This window comes from Pinus tabuliformis, chromosome 2_1 (assembly GCF_031772625.1).
Source record: "Pinus tabuliformis cultivar Carrire ecotype Pingquan chromosome 2_1, CPIR1, whole genome shotgun sequence".
Classification (NCBI taxonomy): Eukaryota; Viridiplantae; Streptophyta; class Pinopsida; order Pinales; family Pinaceae; genus Pinus; species Pinus tabuliformis.
The window spans coordinates 693,057,602-693,069,469 of NC_142299.1; positions in this window are offsets into that span (position 1 = coordinate 693,057,602).

Consider the following 11,868-nt stretch of genomic DNA (forward strand, 5'->3'; position numbering starts at 1 on the left):
TCATTTAAATAATGGATGGGAGCAACTTTGTTTTAAAAATAGTTTTGGATTGAATAAATGAAGTATCTAAGGAGAGATGATTTGGATGAGAACGTCTCTTCTGGCTTGTCATTGCTTTTAGTTAATAGTAATTATTCATTTTATATGGTGATGAGTTTTATTTTCAATTTCACAGTAAACATTCAATAATTTAATCAAAGCATGTATTTTAGAAATTGTGAAAGCTTAATATTTGATTAGTGTGTTACCATTTGTATCTTAGAGAAAAAAAATTGTTTTTTAGCTAACTATAATTTTTTTTTTTTTTTTTTTGAGGTAGTTAACAAGTTTTTATGTAAATTATACTTTTTGAAATATTTTTTATCCACAATGTAGATGGGAATTTAGTAGGTTTTTTCAACTAGAATTGTTTTTTATTTTCTTTATATTAAAGTGTTCAGTTTTGTATTTTAAATTTTAAAATCTAAAGTTATCTTAATTTTTTTTTTTTACAAAATGCGAAAAAGGTAAGAGGAGAATTTTGTATTTAAGTTTAACAATACAAAAGTTTTAAACATGTTGTTAGGTTTTGTTATGAACATTGATTAGATTTTTATAATAAAAATATTGAAAGAAATATAAATTTTAATATTGGTATTACCTTGATTTTTTTATCTTTCCGTGTAAGTTTAACAATACATAGAAATTTTACTTCTAAATTGGTATCATCCTAATTTTTATTTCTTATTTTAAGTCTACCAATATACAAAAAAGTTAAACATGTTTTTTCAAAATTTTAGAGTTGCAAAATATCTAATTTTTTAGATATTAGCCTTTTCACCATGTTAATACTGAAACAAAACAAACTGCAAACTACAATTACCTTTTTTACATATTGTATTTTTACCATAATAATACTGAAACAACACAAACTTGAAATTTGTATTATCTTAACTTTTTATTTTGTATTGAGAGTCTTACATATTTGAAAATGCATGATCGTGCACTGTCTCCCACATAAATGGATTAGTTTGTTTGCATGACTCCTGATTAGCCTTTTACCATAATAATACTAAAAGCAAGTAACTTTAGTATTATTTTATTTTTTTAAATAAAATTCTAAAGAAATAAAAATTAGAATAATGGAAAATCAATATACAATATATATTTTATAAATGTGTTATTCATTAGTATTATTGTTTTACTTATTTTTTGGTTTGTTACATTTTCTCAAAACAATGAGGTTTATGATTTCCTAGAGTATATTTTTATTTATTTTTAACAAAATGTTTGGATTTCAAATCTTATAATGGAAAGTGGTTTCAAATAACTTTTACAAAATATGTAAGTGAAAAGAGGCATTTTGTCTTTTAAATCTAATAGCTTACACACTTTTGAACATATTTTCAATTAATTTTAGAAATGTAATATTTAGTTTTTACACACTTTTTCCCCAAGGAAAAATGGTAATTTTATTATAAATCAAAATTACATGTTGTATATGCTCTAGAGTGTTCAATCATACATGTTGAAGTTCGTGCAACAAAAGTGACATAAAGCAACAACCTAGAATAGTGAAGAAAACCAACATTGGGACCAAGTAAAAATACTTAGTTCCCCTTTCTTCTGTTCTTCCTTTCCACCTTCCTCCAACCTCCTAAAATAAGAGTTGCATTTAAAATTGCTAGTTGATTTTCTTCTATCACTAGATTTTCCTTATGTGGATCTTAGCTCTCAAATGCATATGTTCATTTGTACCCTCCCATTTACATACTTACCAATGCATGTTTGTGCTTTAGTCATATTGTCACATCTCCACTATATGCATAAATAAAAAAATGAAATATTAAATATCCGATATAATTACATTTCGCACACTTCGAAATATTACATAGGATATACACTTATATGATACACTATGATATATTAATGCAGGTTTTGTATACATTAATGTAATCCTAGCTCATAGTGCGAGGGATTGTTCTTGTTTTAAAATCTTATGTAGTCGTATTATGTTTATGACAATCTGCCGTGCTGGCTTGGTGGGTTCAGTCTTCGGTATTCCCTCCTTATGTTGTAAAAGTGTCTTCCTTCCTCGACTATGGCGCTCCATTGACGCTCGTATTTCACCTACCCATAATCAACGACGCTTGATGGAACTAATAACCCTGCCTAGTCTCCGGTAGGGTCTCTTTTCTTTGTCATTCGAATTTCTCTTTGGCTGTTTTGGCCCTCTGGTAATCGCATCGTTTCGATGCTGTGCTCTTGGGCATTCAGGTAATGAGTTCTTGGCGGCCAGAGGGGGTCTTCACAGCTCAAGAAGCTTGTATCCCTTGTGCGGCCTAGTAGGTAATAGTCCCTCCTACCCTTACATTTACTGTTTTGATTTTTATCAGAGTTTTTCGCTTGCAATTTCTGTAGAAATTTTGAATAGTTTAACACATATTCAACAGAGATTATCCTGATCATGTACTATTGCGGAATACATACACAATACATAAGCTCCTCTACGTTGATCATCAATATAGCAGCATCAATAACAATAAAACATCAAGAGCATTCAACATTAACACAGTATGTAACCCGGGGAAAGCATCTCGCTAAAAACCCCACACTATCTGTATATTAATGATTGAGACCATGTAACATTACAAAGTACAATGCTTATCACAAGAAATCCAGTACCAGCTCCACATGTTACACACAATACAGCTAAGATCTGATCTCCAAATCTATTCCACTGCTTGCCTACCTCCACTGCTCAATACCTGCTCAAGAATGAATGAGAATGGTCTACCAAACTCGTATTTCACCTCCAAAGAATCACTCACAATGTGTAAGACGTGAGCAGAAGCTACAAACTGGGCAAATACATGAGCAAACTCATTGGCATACTCAATCCTTTGATTGTGAAAGATCTGGTGCACAACTATAGTCACAACTTATAGCAATCTGATTCTCTAACACCTGTCCCTGCTGAACTGAACATGCACTGACATGAAACTGAGTTAACTGATGTATTCTATAGTTGTATTATGAGTTAATAATTAGTTTAACAACTCATCATTAGTCTATCTGCAGTTAGACTAACTACAACTAGTTTAACCAAGTCAAACTGAACACAACTCCATCAACTCCACAATCAACTTCACCAAACTCAACTGATTGAGTTCTAACTGAAGTCATGCATGCAACAACTCAACTGACTCATAAGAAAAGTTTACTTCCTTCTGACAGCTGCATGGGCCACATCTGTAGCTCAAACTGAAGTGCTCCAAGAGAATAAGATCAAGTTTATAGTCCAAATATTATTATGAGACAATAATATTTGACTTTTCTATTTTTTGACAGCTAGTCTAAAAATAGACTTTGATCACTCACACTTTGGTCACCCACATTGTGATCACTCACACTGTGATCATCCACACTGTGATCATCCACACTGTGATCAAAAATAGAACTTGCACCATAATTTGCCTGCGGGCCCACTTAGTGAAGGCGACTCTTTTCACTAAGCTCTATCATCTTGTTGCAATCTCAACACTCCCTCTCGACAAGATATGGATTATCAGCAACCCCTATCCTGCCTCGGTGGTACTCGAATTTGCTCCTGGTGAGAGCCTTCATCAGAATATCAGCATCCTGATCCTCCGTTGGAATGTATGAAAGCAACATGATCCTCCACTGCACACAATCTCTGATATGATGGTACCTGATGTCAATATGCTTAGATCTATCATGAAATACAGGATTAGCCGAGAGTTTAATGCAACTCTGGTTATCACAGTAAATCACAGTAGGATCCAAATGAGAACCGAATAAACCAACTAGGATCTTCCTCATCCATATAGCCTCGCATGCAGCCAAACTTGCTGCCATATACTCGGCCTCCGCTGAACTGAGTGCCACAGATCTCTGCTTCCTGCTGTACCAAGAAACTGTTGTCGATCCAATACTGAAGACCCCTCCTGGTGTTCTCTTTCTGTCCGTTGGGCTCCCTGCCCAATCTGCATCCGTGAAGCCACATAGCTTCACCTCATCCTCCTGTCTGTACCACAAACCATATCCCGATGTGCCTCTCAAGTAGTGCAATACATGCTTGCCTGCCTTCCAGAAGAGCTTGGTAGGCTTAACCATAGCTTGTGAACGCTGGTTAACTGCATAGCATATATCAAGTCGTGTATTGACCAAATACATCAGCGACGCCACCAACTGTCGATAAACAGTGGCATCCACTTCTTCTCCCGAAGTGGCATCCTCCTTCCTCCAACCTCCAGGAAGAGGAGTATCAACAGGCTTGCAGCCATGCATGTTGAACTTCTCCAGTATCTCCCGAGCATACTTGCCCTGAGAAACAAACAGTCCACCACTGCGTTGCCATATTTCCAATCCTAGGAAATAGTGAAGGAGGCCCAAGTCCTTCATCTCAAACTCTGTAGCAAGATCCTTCTTGCATGACAGTATCAACAGCTCATCACCCGTTAGAATCAAATCATCAACATACAGTACAATGATAAGCAACTTACCCTCCACCATAATCTGGTATAGGTTCGGATCCGCCTCGCTCTTGGAGAATACAAGTCCTGTGAAATAGCTGTCTATCCGTGTGTACCAAGCACATGGTGCTTGCTTCAACCCATACAACGCTCTCTTGAGCCTGCACACATGCGACTCGCTGCTGAAGACCTCAAAGCCTTCGGGCTGCTCAATGTACACCTCCTCCTCAATGACTCCATTTAGGAACGCAATCTTCACATCCATCTGATGAATGTGCCATCCCATCTGCGCTGAGAGAGCAAGAATCGTCTGTATGGAAGAATACCTTGCGACAGGTGCAAAGGTCTCCTCATAATCGATCCCCTCTATCTGTGAAAAGCCTTGGGCAACAAATCTTTCCTTGTACTTCTCCACACTCCCGTCAGCTGCCTGCTTGACCTTGTAGATCCATCTCGAACCCACCACTGATTTCCCTTCTGGTCTAGGAACAATCTCCCATGCACTATTTCTGAAAATAGAATCATACTCTTCCACCATGGCGTCTACCCATGCGGGATCCTCGACAGCTTCCTTGAAAGAGGATGACTCAGTCACAACACACTTGCTCATCAGAGCCATGTATCCAGTGTACTGATCAGGTGACTGTCTCTGCCTGCGTTGGGCTGTAGGTGGTCCTACAACTTTCTCTGCATCTTGAGCCAGTCGCTCAACTTCTGTCAAGCGCTTTCGCCCTCTGATGGTTGGTGCTGCATGAGTGGTCTCTTCCACTCCATGAACCTCGTCCTGTGGCTGATCCACGTCCTGAAGCTCATCCTTAGGAACTAATAGCTCCTCATCTGCATGCAAGTGTAGCTCCCTCTCAAGCAAACACTTCATGGCTTTCTCCTCCTGAAATTTTATATCCCATCGCACAACAGTTTTACCACTGTCTGGCAAATACACACGATAGTTGTGGGGCGTATCAGTGTACCCCACAAATATCCCAACCTCTACGATCAGCTCCAACTTCTTCCTGGCATCCTTCGTCACATGTATGTAAACGTTAACACCAAAAATCCTCAAATGAGAAAGATCAGGCTTCTTACTAGAATAAGTCTCCTCAGGTGTACTCATGCCAAGTATCCTATGAGGACAACGGTTCTACACATAAACTGTTGTATTGCATGCTTCCGCCCACAAGTGAAGGGGTAGGCCTTGATCATGCAACATTGCCCGTGTAGCACCCACAATCGTTCTTCTCTTCCGCTCAGCTACCCCGTTCTGCTGTGGGTTATGGCGAGCTATGAGCTCTCTACGAATCCCTTCTGCCTTGCAGAAATCCTTGAACTCGTTCGAGATGTATTCACCACCATTATCGCTCCTAAGAGCCTTCACCTTCTTCCCCGACTCCTTCTCGACCAGTGCTTTGAATTCACAGAACTTTGAATATGTCTCACTCTTCTTCTGCATGAAGAAGATCCAGCACTTACGAGAGAAATCATCAACAAAAATCACATAATACCTGTGTTTTGCTGTCGAAGCAACTGAGAAAGGTCCACACACGTCTGTGTGAATTCTCTCAAGGATCGTCGTGGCGCGACTATCCTTCTCGTGAAAGGTGGCTTTCACAAACTTCCCCAAAGTACACCCCTTGCACTGATCTGACTGCGCAAGTGTGCCTTTAGGAAGCCCTATGGTGATCTGCTGCAGTATCTTCAAGGCTCCATGGTGAAGGTGACCCAATCTCCTGTGCCACAACTCGCCATCATCCCGGATCATCAATCCTTCTGCCTTGCCCGCCATTGCTGCGCATCCATATACATGCAACTGATAAAGGTTCCTCACTCGAACCCCTATCTTCTGGGTCTCACCAGTTGTCTTGTTGCGTAGGAAAGCCTTTCCCTCGCTGAAAACAACATCATACCCCTTGTCTTCTAACATCGCCACTGAGATGAGATTCTTCGTCAATCCTGGAACATGCATGACTTCCTTCAATACGAAGGGTTTACCAGACTCCCTCTCAAAGGAAATGGTACCGATACCGGTTGCACTGTATCTACCATCATCGCCCATCTCGATGTGCACTCCAAGATCTTTGTCCTCTAGATCAGAGAACAAATCTCTATCTCCCGTCATGTGCAAAAACACACCACTGTCCAAGAACCACACTGATCCCATCACACTTGAAACCAAGCATGCGATCAATGAAAAATCAAGCTCAAACTATGAGGCTAGAGCCTCTCCTGCTGAAGATCCAGCAGCCTGCTTGTTCTTCTTCTTTTGCGGAAAATTAGTGGCATAGTGTCCGTGCTGGTGACAGTGAAAACAGTTCACCTTAGACATATCCTGATTCTTGCCTTTCGCACCAGACTGAGAAGCTTTCTTGTTCTTCCCCTTCTTTGCTTTGGCAGCCAAAGCGCAATTCTCTTCATCAGATACCTTTGATGAAGATCCATTCTCATACTTATTGTTACTGAGTTTATCCTTGAGTGCCAGGTCGCTCTTTCTTTGGAATAATATTCGCAATCCATTGAAAGACATTTCAACAACACTGCTGCAAATTTGAGTTCCACCAGCTACCAAATCAACCGCTTCCGATCTAAGATTCGTGAGAACACAATATTTCTCGTACAGAGATTAACTGTATGGGCATTCATCGGATATCTCACCTTCCAAAGGAAGGATGAATCCAGAGGCTACCTGGCCCGATTACAGACTCTGCCTGAAGAAATAGAATGTAAACACTTCTTGAATAGTAGATCTAATGATCAATCCTCGCTTGATATCCTGTAAAATTCTCTTCTACAAATCAAGCAGCTCTGATACCATGTAGAAATTTTGAATAGTTTAACACATATTCAACAGAGATTATCCTGATCATGTACTATTGCGGAATACATACACAATACATAAGCTCCTCTACGTTGATCATCAATATAGTAGCATCAATAACAATAAAACATCAAGAGCATTCAACATTAACACAGTATGTAACCCGGGGAAAGCATCTCGCTAAAAACCCCACACTATCTGTATATTAATGATTGAGACCATGTAACATTACAAAGTACAATTCTTATCACAATAAATCCAGTACCAGCTCCACATGTTACACACAATACAACTAAGATCTGATCTCCAAATCTATTCCACTGCTTGCCTGCCTCCACTGCTCAATACCTGCTCAAGAATGAATGAGAATGGTCTACCAAACTTGTATTTCACCTCCAAAAAATCACTCACAATGTGTAAGACATGAGCAGAAGCTACAAACTGGGCAAATACATGAGCAAACTCATTGGCATACTCAATCCCTTAATTGTGCAAGATTTGGTGCACAACTATAGTCACAACTGATAGCAATCTGATTCTCTAACACCTGTCCCTGCTGAACTGAACATGCACTGACATGCAACTGAGTTAACTGATGTATTCTATAGTTGTATTATGAGTTAATAATTAGTTTAACAACTCATCATTAGTCTATCTGCAGTTAGACTAACTACAACTAGTTTAACCAAGTCAAACAGAACACAACTCCATCAACTCCACCAAACTCAACTGATTGAGTTCTAACTGAAGTCATGCATGCAACAACTCAACTGACTCATAAGAAAAGCGTACTTCCTTCTGACAGCTGCATGGGCCACATCTGTAGCTCAAACTGAAGTGCTCCAAGAGAATAAGATTAAGTTTATAGTCCAAATATTATTATGAGACAATAATATTTGACTTTTCTATTTTTTGACAGCCAGTCTAAAAATAGACTTTGATCACTCACACTTTGGTCACTCACACTTTGGTCACCCACATATTGGTCACCCACATTGTGATCACTGACACTGTGATCATCCACACTGTGATCATCCACACTGTGATAAAAAATAGAACTTGCGCCATAATTTTCCTGCGGGCCCACTTAGTGAAGGCGACTCTTTTCACTAAGCTCCATCATCTTGTTGCAATCTCAACAGTTTCTACATTACTACTTCTGATGTGTTCCAATTTTTTTGTTGTAGGTGTCCTCCAGAGGTTGCAGTTTCCCCGTTAGCTACTAATGACATTCTACTTGGAGCTCTGCCAAGGTAGGCATTCTAGTCCCTACAAACTTCCAAGTATGTTATTGATTAAAAATATTTGCGATTCCAGAATAATGGCATAGAGAAGGGACTTTGTTCGAGGGTTGATTTCTTCCTCTGGTTTAATTTGGATTTCCTAGTACTAACTCTGTCGAGGCTCTATCCTCGAGGGTTCAGAGTTAAAAGCTATTGCTCTATAATTTTTGTGTATGTATAAGTTAGGCCGACCCTCATGGTGTTTTGAACATTTATGCCTGGATATTTAAACTGTCGAGGGTTTTCATTATCTCTCCGTCTTATGTAAAATGGTCAAGGGTTTTTATAATATTCTCTGCTGATATAACTAAATGTGTTGTTATTTTAGTATAAACCCTCATGGGTTCGAGTTGGACATTAATATCCCTCTCTGTTCTGGGGTTTAGCACTATATGTGATCTGATAAACTATGCCACGGAATATAAGTAATATGATCGTTGTTTCCTTTTACTCGACTTAGTTCAATGTGGTTTCTTACTTAGTTTTTTCTTTGATTTGGCTCGTGGAGGCTTGGTGATTTCATGGCATCTCCAACATTAGCTAGAGGTAATTATACAGGGTTCCATCGACCCGAGGAATAGAATGTTAAAGCTTTGGTCTATAATTGTTCTGACAATCTTAAAGGAGTTCTCGTAATTTTATCAGTAGTTTTCCTTTTGGTTACCCATGCACAGTTGTTTGGGAAAATATCTGTCCCTAATTTCGTTGTTCAACCTAGTTGTCTGCTTTGAAATTATAGTTGTAGGCTTGTAATAATGATGGGTCTAAGGCACTTTTCTGAGGGTTTCAAACCCTCATGCTATGGACAAGATAATTAAACCTTTATCTTAAATAGTATTGTTGCGATAGTCTTTGAGTTCCAGAGTTTTGTTTCATTTTCATTTTTTCATACTTCTCGCGTTTACTTCGTAGCGATGGTCTCTGGGTATCAATCCCTGATATCAATTATGTAAACCTGAGGTATTCTAGGTTTTTTAGAACTATATTAATACTACAATTTTCCTTATTTTTTTTTGTATTACTCTGTTCTTCTACGACTGCTAATGTTTCAGATAATTCTTGATTTTGGAAAAATGAATCATAAAGAAATTCTTTTATGTATATAAGATCTTTTCGGTTCCTTTGCTTATAGTTTTCATTGAGCTAGAATATACTGATTTTGATATTACAGTCTACAGGGTTTGTTTAGAGTTTTCATTTATAATCATTTATTTCTTTCCTGAATAATAACCAAGACTCATATGTAAATACTAGAATCACTAAACCACTAATTTCTATTTTTGTTATCGTTCTATAACTGAACCAACAATAAACTAGGTATCTGTACTACATACCTGTATCCAGTCCTTAAGACTACTAATTTGATATAGTCACAGATATGCTTTCATGTTTTAACCTCCCAACCATGAGGCTTGCCTTCAGGTCCAAGCCTCCCCCCAAGCTTCTACTCTTAGCACCGATGCTTTCTTGCAACCTAATCTGTTACAACATCCACAACTATTTGGTCTTCACCAGATGTAGCTCTTTTCCCATCTCTTCTTTCAGCAAGGTCCACTTCCCTCCTTCCCTCCCAGTTCTCTCAGGTACTTCTGCTACCCTCTTGATCACTTCTTGGGAATTCATAGACAGAGAAGTGGTTAGGGTTAGGTAACTACCTTTCCCTCATTTCTTGATATGAAAGAGTTACAAGATTTGTTAACATTCAATCATTTGTTTTCCATTCATAATTAGCAAAATTCAAATACTTAATTCAAATGTTTATAATAATAATAAAATCCAACCTTTTTTTTTTTACTGTAGTAAAAATAAATAATCATAGTTTTCCCAAGGACATCACATCTGCCCCCCAAAAATCATACATTGACCTGATGTTTTTCTATTGCATATAGACCCAGAAGTGCTGCCATTGCACTTTAACCTGGGTGATAGCTCGTTTCCATAGCATTACTTCTCTCTGATCGAGTATAACCAATGGTTTGACCAGGAACACGCCTTCTAGTTTGATCTATAGACAACAACAATAAAAAAAATTGTTGTCAGTTCATTTTTAACTTTTATTACTTTAATTTTGATTTTTTTGATTTTTTTTTCTTTTAATTATATGTATATCCTGCCAATTAATTATATGTTTAGGATAGTAAACATGTTTTTTTTAATACTGAAACATGAAAAATGTTATGCACACGAATGTGGCTAAGCAAGGCGTGCTAATAAGCCACTGGTCCAACTCTTGCTAAAATCTGAAAAGGGCCAAAAAATTGAGGTTCCAACTTGGCACAACTGTTCCATTGCAAAGTAATTTTCTTTGGTTGTACTCTTACATAAATGTGATCCCATATTTGAAATTCCTGGAAATTCCTCTTTAAATCATCAAAGCTCTTCTGCCAATCTTGAGCTGCCTTTAAATTTGATCGAACCCTTTTGACCATCTCCTCCATTTCCTGTAGCATTTCTAAACCTAACATTAGCTTATCTTCTGGTCTTCCCCAGCTTGAAGGGGTTCGGCACTTACGTCTGTACAATACTTCAAATGGGCTCATTTGTAATGATGTATGATAGCCATAGAAGAGGAGTACCAAGGTGTCAAAGAAGTCGATGCTGAAGGGGTCGACCCTATCTCTGTGCAGCCTGAGTATATCCCTCCACGGAAGAGAAAGGTTAAAGTGAACAAGGATCTCGACTCTGGAAAATTTGGGGTATCCACTCCCCTATTGCCTGAACGGGTCACTTTCTAAGGACCTAAGCTTGCACACATCCCAGTGTTGAAAATGGAGGACTGGGACCTCGCAGATCCTGATAAATTTCTACATATGGCAAACCACAAATACATGATGAAGATATATTACGCTGAGACAATGTTTACAAGTTGGAGCCCATGAAGTGGTTCTGCAGCATTGAGCAGTCGGGGTTGTTGAACATGCTTTTAGTACCATATTATCGCTACTCACATATCAATGTGATTTGTGTATGCCATCTCCTCGCACTGGTGCACGATGGGATTCGGTGGCTAAGGTAGCCTATTCCAATAATAGATATGTTGATCCACAAGGTAACTAAGTTTCCCCACAAAGGAGCAGACCCTACCAAGGATTTTGCAGGGAAAACAGGGGAAAACGAGCTAGCTAATAAAATGAAGGAGTATGGTCTTATGAAGAAGTCACGTGGGTACTCAATTCCATTAAAACAAGACTAGGCAGTCTAGTTCGCTGCTGAGATCCTCATAGGAAAGATCACGAGCAAGTGCCGTGCAGACGAAGTTTCGGTGTCAGTTGTGTCACTTGATGCACAGTGCGCGAAG